The sequence below is a fragment of the Alligator mississippiensis genome, chromosome 13, assembly GCF_030867095.1.
Source record: "Alligator mississippiensis isolate rAllMis1 chromosome 13, rAllMis1, whole genome shotgun sequence".
In the NCBI taxonomy this organism is placed as follows: Eukaryota; Metazoa; Chordata; order Crocodylia; family Alligatoridae; genus Alligator; species Alligator mississippiensis.
Window position 1 is genome coordinate 1,788,360 of NC_081836.1, and position 15,497 is coordinate 1,803,856.

At 54.4% G+C, this 15,497-nt stretch overlaps 1 protein-coding gene across 2 annotated transcripts in view; it reads left to right on the forward strand.

Moving 5' to 3' along the window:
* EPHA8 (EPH receptor A8) overlaps nucleotides 1-15,497 on the forward strand; it is a 120,756-nt gene that overhangs the window by 11,096 nt on the left and 94,163 nt on the right. The window contains exon 1 of one of the 2 annotated variants that reach the window (XM_059716222.1): nucleotides 7,295-7,664. The exons of the other annotated variant lie outside the window; for it this stretch is intronic. The gene's annotated coding sequence lies outside the window, so the exon portion shown is untranslated. Of the gene's footprint in view, nucleotides 1-7,294; nucleotides 7,665-15,497 lie in introns of those variants that run through there. 2 annotated transcript variants of the gene reach the window in all.

The following is a 15,497-nucleotide window of genomic DNA, read 5'->3' on the forward strand; positions in this document are numbered from 1 at the left end:
ACAGATCTGTAAAAACCGAGTGATTTCACAAGACCCCGAGGAGGTCTTCCCATCAATTAGAGAAGGGAGTCCATAAAGAAACGTCTTCATCAGAGAGCATTCCTCCCGAAGCGTTTTCTGACACGCCGCCAGAACAGGCCTGAACGCTGACAGGCTCTGGGGAAGTTCCTCTCCAAATCCCCATCCAGCGCCACGGCAGAGCATCGTCTCTAATTAAAATCAAGAATCAGCGTAAGAGCCCTGCAGTGCAGCTCCTTCAGACTCATCCTAATATAGCTGCAAGCGGCTGAGTGCCCTTTATGCCTGTCGACGCCTTGCACCTAGGAGCATTAGGCCACAAATCAGGATAAGAAGGTAATGAATAGGGCACTGGCTGTCAGCCACAGGGGTTGGGGAAGGATCTCTTCCCCTGTGAATGACTGCTGATGTATTGCAGGAGGTTTTCAGCGTGAAAAGGAAGCTTCCCCGCGGGATGGCAAGCGACTGGTCTGACGCAGCTCGAACCCATCTGCCCCCATGATCTTTTCCAGGTTCCGTTTTTACTATTAATCAGTCCTTATTAGCCCTACGGTGACAAGACCAGGTGAGGATGCATCCCGCAGCGAGGACTTCCTAGGGGAGCTGGCGCAGGGCGGGCAGGCTGCTTGTTGGGGGTGAAGCGATCGGCCGCCACACCGGCACAGCAGGGCTGTATTGAAAAAAGATTGTCCTTTCCGCTTAATTCTCATCTCTTGCTTTTGACGGGGGTCACTCTGGACACTGGAGAGTCAGCAGCCAGGCAGCTGATAGAAATACAGGGTAATCCAGGCGCTCTAATGATCTGCCTTTGATCTTCTATTCAATGGGGAGATTTATTACAGCTTTCATTTCAAGTCAAAACTGATGAATTTCACCGGACCTGTCGAGTGGCTACAATCTGGCAGCATTTATCTTCCAGCGGGAAGAGACAGTCTCCTCTCATTGTCTTGTAGCAGTGAGGTGGGGGCAGCTGGGAATCCAGGATCCTTGCTGTTTAAGAGTGTTAAAATGCCAGTTACGTGGTAGAAACAGGGATCCGTATCACTCGGAGTACGGCCTCCGGCTCCAGCATCAGTGCTGCACCTAGGGCAGGTGCTCTAGAGCCAGGTCCTGGGAGCAGAGAGTATTCGCTTCATTTTAGATCCTTTGGATGAGTCTCTGCTGTCCCCCTCTCCCGTTCTTGCAATGAAGTCAAGGTCAATCAGGAGCTCTTTCCACGTCCCCCAGCCTACATTAGACAACTCCTTTGGGATCCATTGGCACGGTATTGTTCACTTGCAATTGAGCATTGGCACACAACTGGAGACCGCCCATCTGTCCATCTTGGAAGGGCCAACCTACAAGGCATTAGGATATCCGGGATCCAGACGAGCAGCGCGGATCATCTTAGAGCTCCAGTGGGTGCGTGAAGCCACTGACGTACCGGCCAGAGGCTCGCACAGAGGCCATGGACACTGTGCATCTCCAAGCACCCAGGCTGCAGCATCCGCTGGGCCAAGAACGACCGACACCGCGCAGCAATGCACAGCCTGAAGCAGCCTGGGGGGCCGTGGGGCGTGTTTGGCACTGCAAAGGGATTCAGGAGTTTGTACGCTGCAGGTCAAGGCAAAAATCAAACAAGATGAGAATTATCCAGAGCCCAGCACCGTCCCCTGGGGACCCGCACAGATGCTCAGTTGTGGAGCCAGCTGCTAGGCACCTTCGTTGTGGGTGAAGTCCTTCATTGTGGGTATTTGCAGCCTGCTTCGCAGGCTCTCACCAGCCTCGCAGGAGCAGCCTTCAAAACATGGCACCGGGCAAGAGCTCAGCCTAAAGCAGGGTCAGCTCCCCCGACCCCTTACGCTTCTCAGCAGCTCTCCAACCTGTTGCTGGCTTGCGGTCACTTTATTTGGTACAGATGGGAAATGCGTTCCTTTGTTCATAACATTTCCCACAAGGATCCTTTCTCTCTTGCCACGTGGATCTACCAGTCCAAACACGCAGGACGCAAACTGTTGGCCTGATTGTCCCCTACCCCCTTTCCAGATGTTGAGCAGAGCTGTGGGCAATGTTCCCACTTCCCTCTCCTCTTCCCAAGTGAACTAGGGATAGGACAGCTCAAAGCAACACCTCTTCTTTATTGCAAAAAAAATGTTTTTAAAAATTGAACGTTTTCATTTGAAGTGTAAGCAAATTTTAAAAATAAAATACAATTTGCATGTCATGTTCATTTGAACCAAAACCCTTTTGACTAGGGTTTGAAAAAGGATCCACCCTGGGAATGGGCAGTTCCCAGCTAGGCCCTTCGCAGGTTCACTGTCCGTGGCTATCTGTGCCATCAGCCGTCCGAGGGACAGGAGGGAAGCAGGTGGAGGGGACAGGACAGGTATCAGGGATTTGGGAAGGATACTCCTTCCTGCCTCCCAGCCTGGGGCTGTCGTCACCGTTGAGTTGAGCCAGCAAGATCTTTGGGGCAGGGACCGTCTTGTGCGGCTGTGAAAAGTGTCCAAAGCTCAGATTGTTAATGAAACATCTTTCATTTTTTGCCAGCTGGTTTTAAAGCACTGAATTGTCAGTGTATTTCAGCTTTTCAGGCTTCCTTTTTCTGACAAATTCCTGACATTTCCAAAGAAAAGTTTGTAGCAAAAAACACTTTTCCCCTCTTTGCCTATATTTTCTCAAGGGGAAAAAAAATTATCAGTGAGTCCTAATTTACAGACACTTTATGCAGCGGAAATATGATTAACTTGCTTCCACCCAATCTGATTTGCGTCCTGCAAATGGGACAGTCGCAGCTTCTGCTTCCCACCCCCCCAAATAACTGTTTTCAAGACACCCAGCGGTGAGCTGTGAGCTGTGTAAGAGGCCCACTCCTTTTACCTTTGCAATAAGGTGGGCGGTTTTTTGTCTCGTCTGTGGTGTATAAAGCCTGGTCTCCCCTCTGTGCCAATATCATTTTAGCTGTGTCAGTTTAGGCCTGCGGTTTTCTGCTAAACTAGTTCAATCCATCTAGTCTCTGCAGTTATACTGGTATAGAGGTGCTTATAAGTGGGTAGCTTATCTCCTTCCCTTCCCTCCAACACATTTAGCTATGCTGTGGGTAGGCAAGCCCTAAAAGTCCTTCCCACGGGCAGTCGGAGTGACCATACAGGGAAGCGACAGGGAGCCTATGCCAAGGATTTTCAAAATGACACAGAAAAAGAGACAGAACAAATCTGTTTCCCCCACCTCCTTTCTGTAACGGGAACTCTCCGTTTCTTTAGGAGCTACTGCTGGGGCACTGGTAGGCGGGGTGGGATTTCGGGTTGGCTGTGGTGCTTTCATTTCCTCTGTGGAGGAATATTTAGCAAATTCAGAGGATAAATATTTATCCAGTAATTCAGCAAGTTGTGGGCATCAGGGCTGAGTGTGAACCCCTTGCCAAGCAGGGCTTGTGCTGGAAGGCCAGGCCTGGCCCCCTGCAGCCTGTGCCCCAGCAAGGGGGCTGCTCTGCTGGGAATCTCAGCAAGTGGCTTCCCCGAACTTAGCTAAAAAAGAAAATTGTGACATTTAAACCCTTTTTCCCTAACGGGAAGTGGCAGATGAAATGAAAAGTTAATGAAGGTAAGTGTCTCTCTCAGAATCTGGGCTCTTCCCCTCCCCGCCGTCCTCTCTGCTCTCCAATTAACATCTTGGCTGGATAGCCGGGCTGTGAAGAATCTGCCAAGATAGGAGGCTGGTGGGGGTAGGGGGAGGAATGGGGGAGACGCCAGCTGCTCCTTCCCGTTGCACAAAGCAGATGAAAGGAGCAATCGTCCATGTGTTTGATAAGGGAACAGAGACCCCCTGCGCCGCTCCCTCTCTCTCTCACTCCCCTCTCATTAGAGCAGGAGTCTTGGGAACTCAGCGTCGCAACGGCTGTTGCAAGGAGAAGGATTGCTATTGTCGGTGCCGTGGGGTTTCCTGCGCCAAGGAGGTGGCCAATTGTTGCTCTGGAGCAGAGGAGGTGTCTTTCTCCAGCCCCAGCTGGGAATGCAAGGCTGTCGGGTTAGCCGCAGGGGCTCCTGCCTTCCGCGTGAGTCTGTGCGGGACAAAGACAAATTGCAGACCTAGCTGCAGGAGTCGCTGAGAAGAGATCTCTATGTGGACAGGCCTCGGCTGCTGACTAGCAGCCGTAATGCAAATAGGAGCTGAGCCTGCTGCACCCAGAGAGCTGGTGCCATCCGAGGGCAAAGGTGCTAGCAGGCAATAGCAGCAAGAAGCAGGGAGTCTGCCCTGCCTGCCCAGCTCCCACCGAACTGCTGTCAGCACCTTCCTTCCTCCTCGTGCCCCTGTGACGAGGCATTTCACAGAACTCGCAGACATGGCTGTGCCGTGAGCGCTTCTGCTGTGGCTTTCAGCACAAGAGCTGGGATTTCTGGGGAAGCATCTGGGCAACAAGAGCTCATCTCTGGACCCGTCATGCTCAGGCTTGCTTCTCTTGGCCACCCCATCACCATCTCCTCACCTGACAGAGGAAAAGCCTAACATCAAGGCAGAGCTCCTTTGCCTCCCTTAAGTGCGATCGCTTTATCACCAGCTTTACATGTGAGAGGGGGGTGCACCATGTGCGTGAAAGCACATTAAAGGAGTCACCGTTCTGAGCTGGGGACCCCTGGCAAACCTCATAGTAACTATGGAAGGGGCCAAGCAGGGGTGGGGAATGAACCCCCTGCCCCCTCCTACCCCAGGACGACTTGCTGCTAGCTGCGTTAGGCAGAACTTGTGAAGGAAGCAAAATCAGATGAGCAAGAGAAAGAGCAGGGTGCTGGTCTGAATGTGATTTACAAGACTTCTCGGAGGGTGGGAGCACCCGGGCCGGGGGACTGTGCCACGAGGGAATGCAGTCCTTGGTTACCTGCTCCAGGCCAGGATTTAGCACGCTTGTAAATGGGCACAAGGAAGCACAGGCTGCGCTAGCCCCAGGGGCTGGCAGTGCTCCTAAGCCTTGAGGCAGGAGCTGATTAATAGTTACTGTATTTTCTCATATATAACGTGCCCCCAAATAAAATACACCCCTTGTTTTTGGAAGGCACAATACAGCAGAAAAGAGACACGTGTTCCTGGAGAGGCCCGACTTTCTGAGTCATTTGGCTTCCCAGGTGAGTGTCCCAACCACTCTGCTATTCAGGCTAAAATACAGGAGAGCCCATCTTCCCTGCTTTGTTGCTGGGGCAAGCCAGGTTCACAGGTGCAGGCAGGGATTTAGTTCCTGGATGCAGATGACTAAGTGCCCAAAATACCCAGCAGGTGACTGCAAAAGTGCCACTTAGATGACTTAGAAGTGGAATTGCAGCCCCGGGATGGCACGGACATGCACTGAAAGCATAGGCCAGTCATATCTGCAGTACCATCCAACCCGGGGCAGGACTCCCTGGGGGGCCGTGATCGAGCGTGTTTGAGGTGGGAGAGGAAGAGCGGAGGGTGCCAAGGTGAGGCAATGCACGCTCCTCGCTGCCCCGACATTCCCCAGTCAACACAGACAAGCGGGCTCTGTTCAGGTGGGTAAAGTTCCCCCCATGCTGGGAGGGAGCACCAGTTGGGGAATGGCGGGCAGCGGGGAAGCCTGCTCCCTTGAAGCATCATCCCCATGACACTTAGCCAAGGATAGCATGGGGCGCTGGAGCCGGGAGGGAGGTGCAGGACATCTAAGCAGATGCCCTGTGGTCTCCGACAGGCTTTGAGACTGTCCATTCAGGGCTTGAGCTCGCACTATCCAGGAGGGCACCCCTTCTCTAGCACGCCCATCTGAGATGAATTAGAGATGGTTTTCTCCCTGGCCGTGCCTGGCATGCAGGTTTTCCCAAGGAACAGGGAGGTGATAGGTAAAGTCTAGGGGTCTGCTGGATTTTGCCCTACCTGTGTATGCGGGAGGGAGACTATGGGAAGTCTCCCCACGTGTTTGCAGTGCTTACTCATAGTCATCTGCCAGCTGCTCGAGGACCATTCGGCATGAGACTACGCAGTTTCCTAATGAATTTTCAAGCGAAGCGCTCTGATTCAGCAAGTGCTGCGTGTGCATGTGAGGGCAGCAGCTAACATCGCCGTCTGCCTCGGTGAATTTGCATTAGCCCGGCTCCGTGTCACAAGTGACATGCTCCGGGGCAAGTTTTGCTGCCTGTTCCCTGCAGTTCAAGGGGGAATTGGTCACGCCTCCGATCTCTGACCCACTCTGGACCTTTCTCGGAGCAGCGTGAAATCTGCAACCAATAGCACAAAATCCTAGGCTTGCAGACACTTGATGGAAAGATGCAGGAGCAAAAGTGGTGCTGCTTACAGTCCCCCCGCATCAGCGCAGTGCTGAAGGAAACAACCCTATCCACAACTAACTGACACCGCAAGGTGTCAAGCTAATAAAGCAAGCTCTGCTGAGAGACGCAGGTTAGCAGAGGTTAGGGGAGCTGGGCTGTCAGGGGCACCGCTGAGGGAGGGCACATGTTGCCATCGCAGGGCTCAGTTTTCCTCTGGGGAAGCAGCGGATGGGCCAATACAAGAGAAAGGAGACAGGTTCCTGGGTGAACTCAGTCCCAACACAAATGCAGAGGGAAGGACAGGGCCTGGGAAAGCAAGCAGCTCAGTGAGAAGCAGCTGGTGACCCACCGGCCAGGGTTTGGCTTTGTGGCAGACCAGAGGTTTGGAAGCAGGTCACTGCCCAGCTTCCTCCTCCAGGCCAGGCGGCTCTGAGTTCAGGTGCCTGGCTGGCTTATTGTACCTGGGGCCAGCTGGTCCCCACAGCAAACCCCAAAACAAGCAAGTGTGCAAATGAAGCCAACCCCATGGTCTTTCTTCAGACCTAGGAGGGCAACCTAGGCTCTGTGCTTCTCTCTCAGCACACTGGCCTCCTCTCCCTCTGCCCCTGCAGATCTCAGTTTGCTCCATGGCTGCACCCTCGTTTACTGGTCATCGGCTGCAGCTGGTGTCCGCCAGGCTTCCAGCCAGACACTCTTAATTGCTGGCAGCTGGTCTCAGCCCTCTGCAGCCTGAGCACTTCCTTAGGGGGCTGCTTGTCTGACAACTGTGATAGAGAAGATCCTGGTCGTGCATTTGGACTTCAGGCAAGACTGACATGGAGCCAGATCTAGGAGAGAAAGCCCCTTGGATGCTCAGCGTGGCTTCTGCTTCCCTGCCAGCAAGCCCAGCCCAGGTGTCCTGCAGGGCTGCGCGAGAGGGAGAAACGCTGCTTGTTGCAAACGGCCTGGTCTCATGCAAGGAGTCCAGACCTCCCAAGATGCGGGTCCTGGTTGGCTCTGTCCCTGCTTTCCAGACCCCTGGCTGACTCAACCAGAAAAAGTCCCACTTCTTTTCTCAGGTGCTCTCTGATGAGAGCATCTTGGGCAGCGCAGGGGCAAGGCAGCCTCCACGCTCTGTCCCACCCTTGACCTCTGCTGGGATTGATCCAGTGAAGACACAAGTATCCACTTATGGAGGAGGAACGGGACTAAAACCATCAGCTTCATTCCTGTTCAGCATCAAACAGGAACGCCCCACAGCCGTCCTCGCCCGCCCCAGCATCAGGCTCGCCCTGCGTGACCTCAAGGTGAGAAGCACAGCGTGCCTCTCCGGGCTGCTCACGCCCTACTGCTTTGGTATCGAAGGAAGCCAGGAGCAAGCGCGAAACCCCAGAAGGCAATTTACCTCCACATTGCCAGGTAGGCGCTGCTAATGAGCTGGCCCCTCATTTACATCGACTTATGAGTCTTAGGGCAGGGGGGTGTCTGGGGAGCACGGTCAAATGTGCTGACCTGTCATTGCTGCCGTTTCTGCCCGTCCCCGTTAACTGTGACTTTTAAATGATTTGTTCATTTGTCCTAATGCAGTCGGGGCCCAGTTGGAGTATGTTCTTTGTGTGGAAGCAAGCTGCCTGCGCTCCCTGGAAAGTGAGCATTATACCGCCTCTGACACTCCAATATGCTAATGCACCATCTCCCTGCAATTTCATTTTCAACAGGGACTAATTTAAAAGAAATGACCAGCCTGCCAGTGGACTTCAAAGATATCTTTTGATGAGTTTTAGCAGCTTCAGCAAAACTCTAATTTGAATTTCAGTGGCCGCTGTGTGATTTTCTCGGTGACAGTTAAGAGAGATGATAGCGCTAGTTCTGTCTGTCACTGGTGCCTCTTTCTCTTGCCTCGTATTACTGATTTGTTACAGAAAAAAGAAGGGAAAAGTTGAAAGAGAGGGCAGCTCAAATCAGGCGCACACATACACACAAAGGAGAGATAAACAACTGATAGACAGAGAGAGAAAATAAGGAGGAAAACCGAGAACAAGGGGTGGGTTATGAAGGGGTGGCCCAGTAGATCAGGTGCTGGGGGCCAGGGAGAGCAGGATGTGCTCCTTAAAGGCCCTGGTGACTCATTCTGACTCCGGGTGTTTTAACAACACACCTTGGTGCACTGACCAATTTGGGTTAAACTGACCCTGGTGAAAGTAAGAGTGTCTTCTGCATCTCAGCCATGCAGGCTGGGAGGATGGGGCAGGGCAGCAGATATTTTTTGAGATTTATCTGTCAAAAAGCACATCCATCAGAGGCCCACGGGCCCCTGGCAGACTTTGGAGACACTTGGTGCTGAATTCTGTTTTGCTTTATGCACTCGGGTAACACTGGCCACGTAAGTGGCATTATTGGCACTTAGTTTGTGATCCTGGTACCTCTGGGCTGTGGATGCGGAAACATCTATGCAGCTGCTGAGCGCATGCAGTGGGCTGCGCCCCGGCCCCTCGGGTACCAGCTGCATAGCCGCGTATCGGAGGGTAAGTCCCCAGAAAGGGGAGGAGGAAAGCAGTCCATGGTTTAGCCCCAGCATTTGAGGGATTAATAGACTTGCCCAGGAAACTGGGGTGCCTAGAGGGCCCTTGAACCTAACGCAGCGCTCTAACCACCAGCCTAGCAGGTCAGCTATTAGCCAGCTCTCCTCTTAAAGCTGAGCCGCTGCATCTTGCATGGAGTATTAACTGGATAAAATGGATGCAGAGCACTGAAGGAGCCTCTTCCATTGGGAACCAGGGCACAAGCTGGCATCCAGGGCCTTCTCCTTTCCGGGGCAGCAGCCATCTCCTTGAGCCACGTGCCCTCAAGCTCGGGTTCTTCCTGCTGGCCCCACATCTCCTTTGGCTGGAGAAGGCACTGGGCCATGCCCAGCCTGCGGCTTGGTGGCTAAAGGACTGTGTCGCCAAGTCAGACACACAGAAGAGGGGAGGACTGATGCTCTCTGGTCAAATCTTCTAATCACTGAGTCTGTGGGTCATCGACCTGCTGCTGCTGGCTGGTTTTTGCTGGGTAGAATTGTGTAACTCGTGCACGCTCAGCCTAAATGTGTGCCTAGCCACCTCCTTGGCCAGCTGGCACATGCCCAGGAGCCCCGTGGATATTTATGCACCCACGCTGCATGAGTCCTGTAATCACAACCCACACAAGTGCCCAGAGCGCCACTCACGGGACCGGAGAACGGCCGGGCAGGCATGTCAGTGAGATGGGACTCTGACCCTGTGTTGCTGCATTTGGCAGTATCGCATCAGGGTAGAAGGAGTCCCGTGTAAAGTGCGTGGCTCAGGAAGGGGCCTGTGGGCAGGAAATACCTCCGGAGTGTGTCTGTCTGCCTGCACACGGGACATGATCAACCCATGTGCTGCGCCTGCAGTGTGGTGGGGGAGTGAGCAGGGTCCAAGTGCGTCGTGGTGCATTGCTGACAGGTCCCCGTGCTGTGAGTCGCCAACATGCTGCATCCAGAAATGGGAGCAAAATCACAGCCACTGCTGCCCTGATCTTCAGTAAACCACCATGCTAGATGGACATGCTTGGGTGCCAGAGGTCCTATGCCTTCGTGCATGCCCTGGATGCAGGGTGGGATTTGTCCCGCTCCTGCTCTTTTGTGCTTCGTGCCTCCAAGCAGACATGTGTGTCCCTTTAAGAGGGGCGTGCTGGCTGAGCAAGTGCCTCAGGTGTATTGGCAGCGTGGTTTCTGTCCCCTGCCTAACGTCTGGAGCTGCCACCGTTACGGCTGTCACCAGTGATTTCACACTTTGGCTTATATCTTTAGTTTCCCTTGTCAGAGACAGCTTCATCCCCAGCTACCCCGCATCTGAATGAACCCGCCGTGCTGAGACGGCAGCTTTGGGGGCACAGGCGTCCTGGCCTTTTGTTCCTAGAGCCCCCGATTCGCATCCGGCGTCTGATACAAATGAAAGGAGCGTTGGCCTAGACGGCGTGGCGTGGCGTGGAATATCAATCATCTCTTGCAGAGTTTGCACTTTCCAGCTTGGGGAAGTGATGGCTGAATGCAAACAGCCCCTCGGAGCCCAGGAGGAGCCGCTCCCACGGGCTGGGGGCATTCGTGCTGATGGGCAGCTGAGAGATGCCTGAAGTCTTCTGTCAGTCCCCTAGTAAGTGCAGTGCATCCTGATCAGGCCCCAGCTTAGCTGGTGGAAAATGTGGGATTAGAAAACAACCCAAATGTCCACCGCTTCTGGCTGCAGCAGCTCTCAGAGACTGTGGATGGAGAGCCTGGCGCATGGCAGCTGCACAAGCAGAGTGCAGGCTTCGGGAGACGTCCCTCTCTTCCTTTTCCAAGATGCCCCTGGGGCTTCCCTCCTCCTGCACTTGCGTCCTTCACACCTGAGCCCATCTCCCTTACTGACGAGTTACATCACTTGGCCTGGCACCCACTAGCTTGTCTCACTCCCTAGTACTCGTCCAGCTGAGCAGCAAGGTGTCTGAGAGCCCTGCCTCTCCTGGACCCTGCCGTGTCTCACCCTGCACAGAAAGCTCGGAGATGGGAGGCCTTGCAAAGAGCCCAGAGCATCAACTAACTTGGGCTCCATAAGGGGACCGTGGTCCAGAGCCTGTGTCCCTGCCCCAGAGAGCTGCAGCATCCAGAGTGCATGGGAGCCTGACGGCAAAGGTGCTCAGACATCACGTCGACAAGCAGGCAAAACTGGGCACGACCTGCCGTGATTGCTCTGCCTGAACGGGGCTGGTGGTTCGGTCTGTGGGCATCCAGACATTGCTAAGGACTTGCAGGCTGTGAACTACAGAAGCCAACTCGCCCAGCAGGAGAAGGGCTTGCATCCAATGTCTGGTCTGTCTGATTGCCTACCCACAAAAATCCACTCTCTCCACTGCAGCCTGAAGCTCGGCGCACCTGATCCTAGCTGGAGCACAACACTGGACATGAGAGGGATGGGGATAGGAGAGCAGCCATCACCCCTGCAGCAGCAAGACTAGAGACAGGCCAGCAAGTTGTCCCAGGGGCTGTGTCCTGGGCACATGTCTAGGAATTGCTCATTTAAGAGATGGTTACACCTTGTCCTGCCTGGCCCAGGGACAGACTTTATCCCTAGCGAGAGACCAAGGCCCCTCACTTAATTTTGCCAGAGGCTGGACATGGGTTCAAGCTGCCTGTTGCATCCCAAAGCTCCCGGATGCTGGTGTTGTTTGGTGCTGCTTGCTATCGTGGCACAATCATTGCAACCAGCGCTGCCTGTAGCGTGGTCCCCCTCCGCCAGCTTCCATCTGGGAGTCCATCCATTCAGCTCCTGTGTGCAGCTGCCAGGGTTGGCATCACATGCGAAGCCAACCGTGAGGAGGTGGAGGGGTTATAACCAGTCTGCAAGTCCGTGAGGGCTGGGGAGCAGCATAAGCAAGATAGATCTGAAATCTGTGGCAGGCGAGCTGCTGGACTTAATCTCAGCTAAAGGTCAGGAGATGAAGACAGTACCAGCCCCAGCTCAGATCAACCATGCAGCTGCCCTGGGGGTTTTGCAGAGACCTTTGTGCCATCTGGAAGAGAGTGCTGCCAGCAAGAAACCCAGCAGAGAGGAACAACTGGGAAACCCTCAGGAGACGCAAGAAAAGCAGGGAGGGGATGAAGGGACGGGGGCAAGGACGGAGTCAGCAGTCAAGCAACTGCGAACAAAAGGGGTCTTGGCCTGTGGTTCTGTAGGGCTGGTCCTTTGGAGGGTGTTGGTTATCCAGGTCACTGGCAGCAAATTCCCCCTCCTCAGTCCCTGTCTGCAGAGATAGGCAGTGAGAAGCACGGCAGTGCCTTGGGGCTTTCCAGCAAGCCCCCGTTCCAGTTAATGATAATAGAACTAATACTAATTAACATGACTTAATACATTGGTCTGTCCTAGCTCTTCCCACCCCAGGATCTTCCCGCCCTTTACATGCGGTAATCAATGCAAGCGAGCAACCACCCTGTGCGGCAGGCAATGGAAATGCCGGTTCTCGGTTGCTTTTATTGTCTCTTGCAGTAAAGCGTGGAGGTCAGCTGTCGTCTAAGCCCATCTGACAGCGTCGCTGAGACTCTGCAGGCAGGGACCTAAGCTTCTGGAGTCAGCCTGTCACTGTGAGATCTGCCATGAAATCACTCCGACATTAGTCGCTTCCTAATAAAGCTGTCACAGACACCCCCATTATCTCCCGGCTCAGCCCCCTGCCCTCTGTTTAACCAGATAATCTGCTTTTTAAAAATTCATTCTCCTCTGGCTCACTGGAAGTTCAGGTCTGCCCCAGTTCTTGTTGCCAAGTTGTATTGAAGAATTATCAGCACGCAGACTTCTTCTCCCTCCCTTTTCTTCTGCCGCTGTGCGACCCAAGAAAGTCTGGTTTTTGGCTAATTCTGGTGGCATCTGTGAGCCCCCCGGGGAGCTCTTTGAGTCTGTCCCAGCTGCAGTCAAGCAGCCCCCGCGGGGAGGTGTTCATTTCCATCCGAGCCCTAAATTATATCCAGCTCCACACGTGATGTTGGCGCCTCCATACATCATGTGTCCCTTTATCCCACCCTCGGGGCAATCCAGCCTCAGCCTGAGGGCAGGAGGGGATGGGGTGCAAGGTGTCTGAATGGATCGGACCCTCGCCAATGATCAGGCTCCAGCTTCTCGGAACAGCCTTTCTCACAAGGTTTCTGCTGCTCAGGAGAGCAGGGCGCTGCATTTGTGCAGGGGCCTGGGTGTGGGTACCAGGAGGCAGCAGCTCCTTGGGTCTCACCCTGCCTATAGCGTACGTAGGCTGGCCTTCACCCATGTCCAGTGGTAGCTTCAGTATGTTGGTGACCTCCTACATGAGATCTCTCCCAGGCAACCCCATTAGGCCCTGCTTGGGTCTGTAAATGTGTTGGTGCGTCCACCTGCTAAAAGGACCAGCAGACCCGGAAGGCTGCACACGTCTTGCCCACACCAGTCCCTAGGAGAGTACCGGTTAACGCAACAAGCACCGCTCGGCCCATGTCGTTGACTTACTCACGTCTGCCCGGACCTTCGCAACCTTCCCTTTACCTTTTTCTCCTTTGGAGATGCTGCAGCCAAGCTCAGGGGAATGCACAATGAGTGCTTTGGGAAATGTGCTGTATTCAGCGTGCACAGCCCCTTGCACGCCTTTGTCTAGCACCGTCGTAGCACAGAGTGGATTGCAAGTCAATGCCAAGCGAGGTGCGACTCGTGTTACCCATGTGTCTCAGAGGCTGGGGCCTCGGGAGGTTCATCAGAGGCTAGATGGATGTGATGCTTATAGGCTGGGGATATAACCAAGGCAGCCTGTCCTATGAACAAACTGGACAGTGATCAGCAGCTTCTGAATAGCCAGCCTGGTTAGCTACATGTTTGGAGGGAAAGGATAGTACAATTTATTTTGCTGGGACTTAAACCCGGAGGGTCCTGGCCAGAGGGTCTTTTGCCCTTCTGATCAGGGACAGACCCGTCACCGCATTGGGGTCAGAAAGGAATTTTACCCCATGGTCGGGCTGGTCTGGACTGGGGGCTTTTGCCTTTCTCTGCAGTGGGGGGAGCGACCCTTTCCTTGGATTTCTCAAGCAAATTTTAACAACCCTTGGAGCAGCGGGATGTTGGCTGCTGTGGTCCTCCTGCCTTACCTGGGGCAGGTTTCGGTGCTACGCCATGTGTTGTGTCAGGGTTGACTGCGTAGTTTTGCTAAGAGGCTGGATAAAGGATTTACATGGGCTGGTCTGGAAAGGGCTGATCCTGCCTCAGGCTGGGGTTGGACTAGATGTGACCTCTGCAGGTCCCTTCCAGCCCCACTCCTCTACCACCCTCTGATTCTCAGTGGTGTCTCCCGTGGGATGGGTACATTGCACCTGCCCTCCGTGGTCGCACCGGGTGCAGTTTCAGGCATTGGTTCTAACCTAAAAGCCCGACCTGGTTTGAGCGTTTCCCACACGCTGCTTCCAGACTCAGGATCGGCTGTAGCTCGTGCTTCCTGCCTGGCTGCTAGAGAAGCACCGAACATGCACGATCCTTAGCACAGGTGTCTGGTTTTAACCCTGGTCTGCCCAGAACTCGGGTCTTGTTACTATCAGGACACACCACAAGCTGTACAGAGGACAAGGTAGGGGCGTGCATATGGATAGGTCTTTGCTCGCGTGCCGTCGCTTCCCCCCGAGCACTGCTCGCTAAGTGCCGTGCAGGTCTCGGTGTTGGATTCACGGGCAGGCAGGGGGTGGCTGTAACAGCTGAGCCATTCAGAGGCTGCTCCAGAGGCCTCAGGACGCACAGGTAGTGTGGGACCTCGGGGCTCCGGAGACAATCGCCGCACCATTTGGGGAGGATGGATCTCAGCACTCCGGCTGACCCCCGCGCTTTCTGAACAGGAGTGTCCCGCAGCCCGGCACTGACAGGATAATTGCAATATTGTCATGATGCGCAGAGGATCAAAGCCGAGGTGCAAGGGAAGGAGCAGCAGTGGCAGGAGTGACGTGCCGATTGCATTTAGAAAGCACTTAAGAAGCAATTATCCAGTGCTGGGAGCCCTGGCCAGAGAGTGCGGCTCATGTATTTTAATGTGTATTTCAAAGAGATGAAGATTGGTGCCCAGCAGGGGGGCCTGGTAGGCACGGAACAGCTGTGTGCGGCTGGCGCAGGGACAGGCGAGACACGCAGGCACCGCACGCAACGCTGCGGCCTGCCCGTGGTGCTCGGGAACGCGCAGAAACCGCCGGGCTCCGGCAGTGCCCCCCTGTCAAGTGAGAGGGACCAAACCGCAGGGAAAGTTCAAGGCTTGTTTTTGGAGGTCAAAGACCCAGAGCAGTCAGTGGCAGGAGGCTGCCCTTGCTAGCTCAGCCCAGCTTTCCCCGTGCAGAGGGTGTGGAGCACGTCCACGGGGGTGATTTTGGCAGGGGAGAAAGGGACAGATATTCTCCCAGGTGAGTTCAGCTGCAGCTCCTAATCCCGTCCCTTCTCCAGGGTGCCTTTTGAAGCCCTGAGAGGGAGATATGTGGGGCCAGGAAGGAAAGATGCAGCGGGTGAGACGGCTGCTGCTTTGGAAGGGTCAAGGCCCTGGATTCCAGCCTGTGCCCTGGCTCTCAAGGGGCGGAAACTTTCCTACTTTCCTGTTTTATCCAATGCTCTGTTATGCTGCTTGTTAGTTCTGCAGATCTGGTGCTGCCCTGTTCCCGTTTGCTGTATAGAGCTCGAAGAAGTGATTTCTCAGCTTCTCAGCAAGAGTAAAGCACAGCTTCAGCTTGCTCGA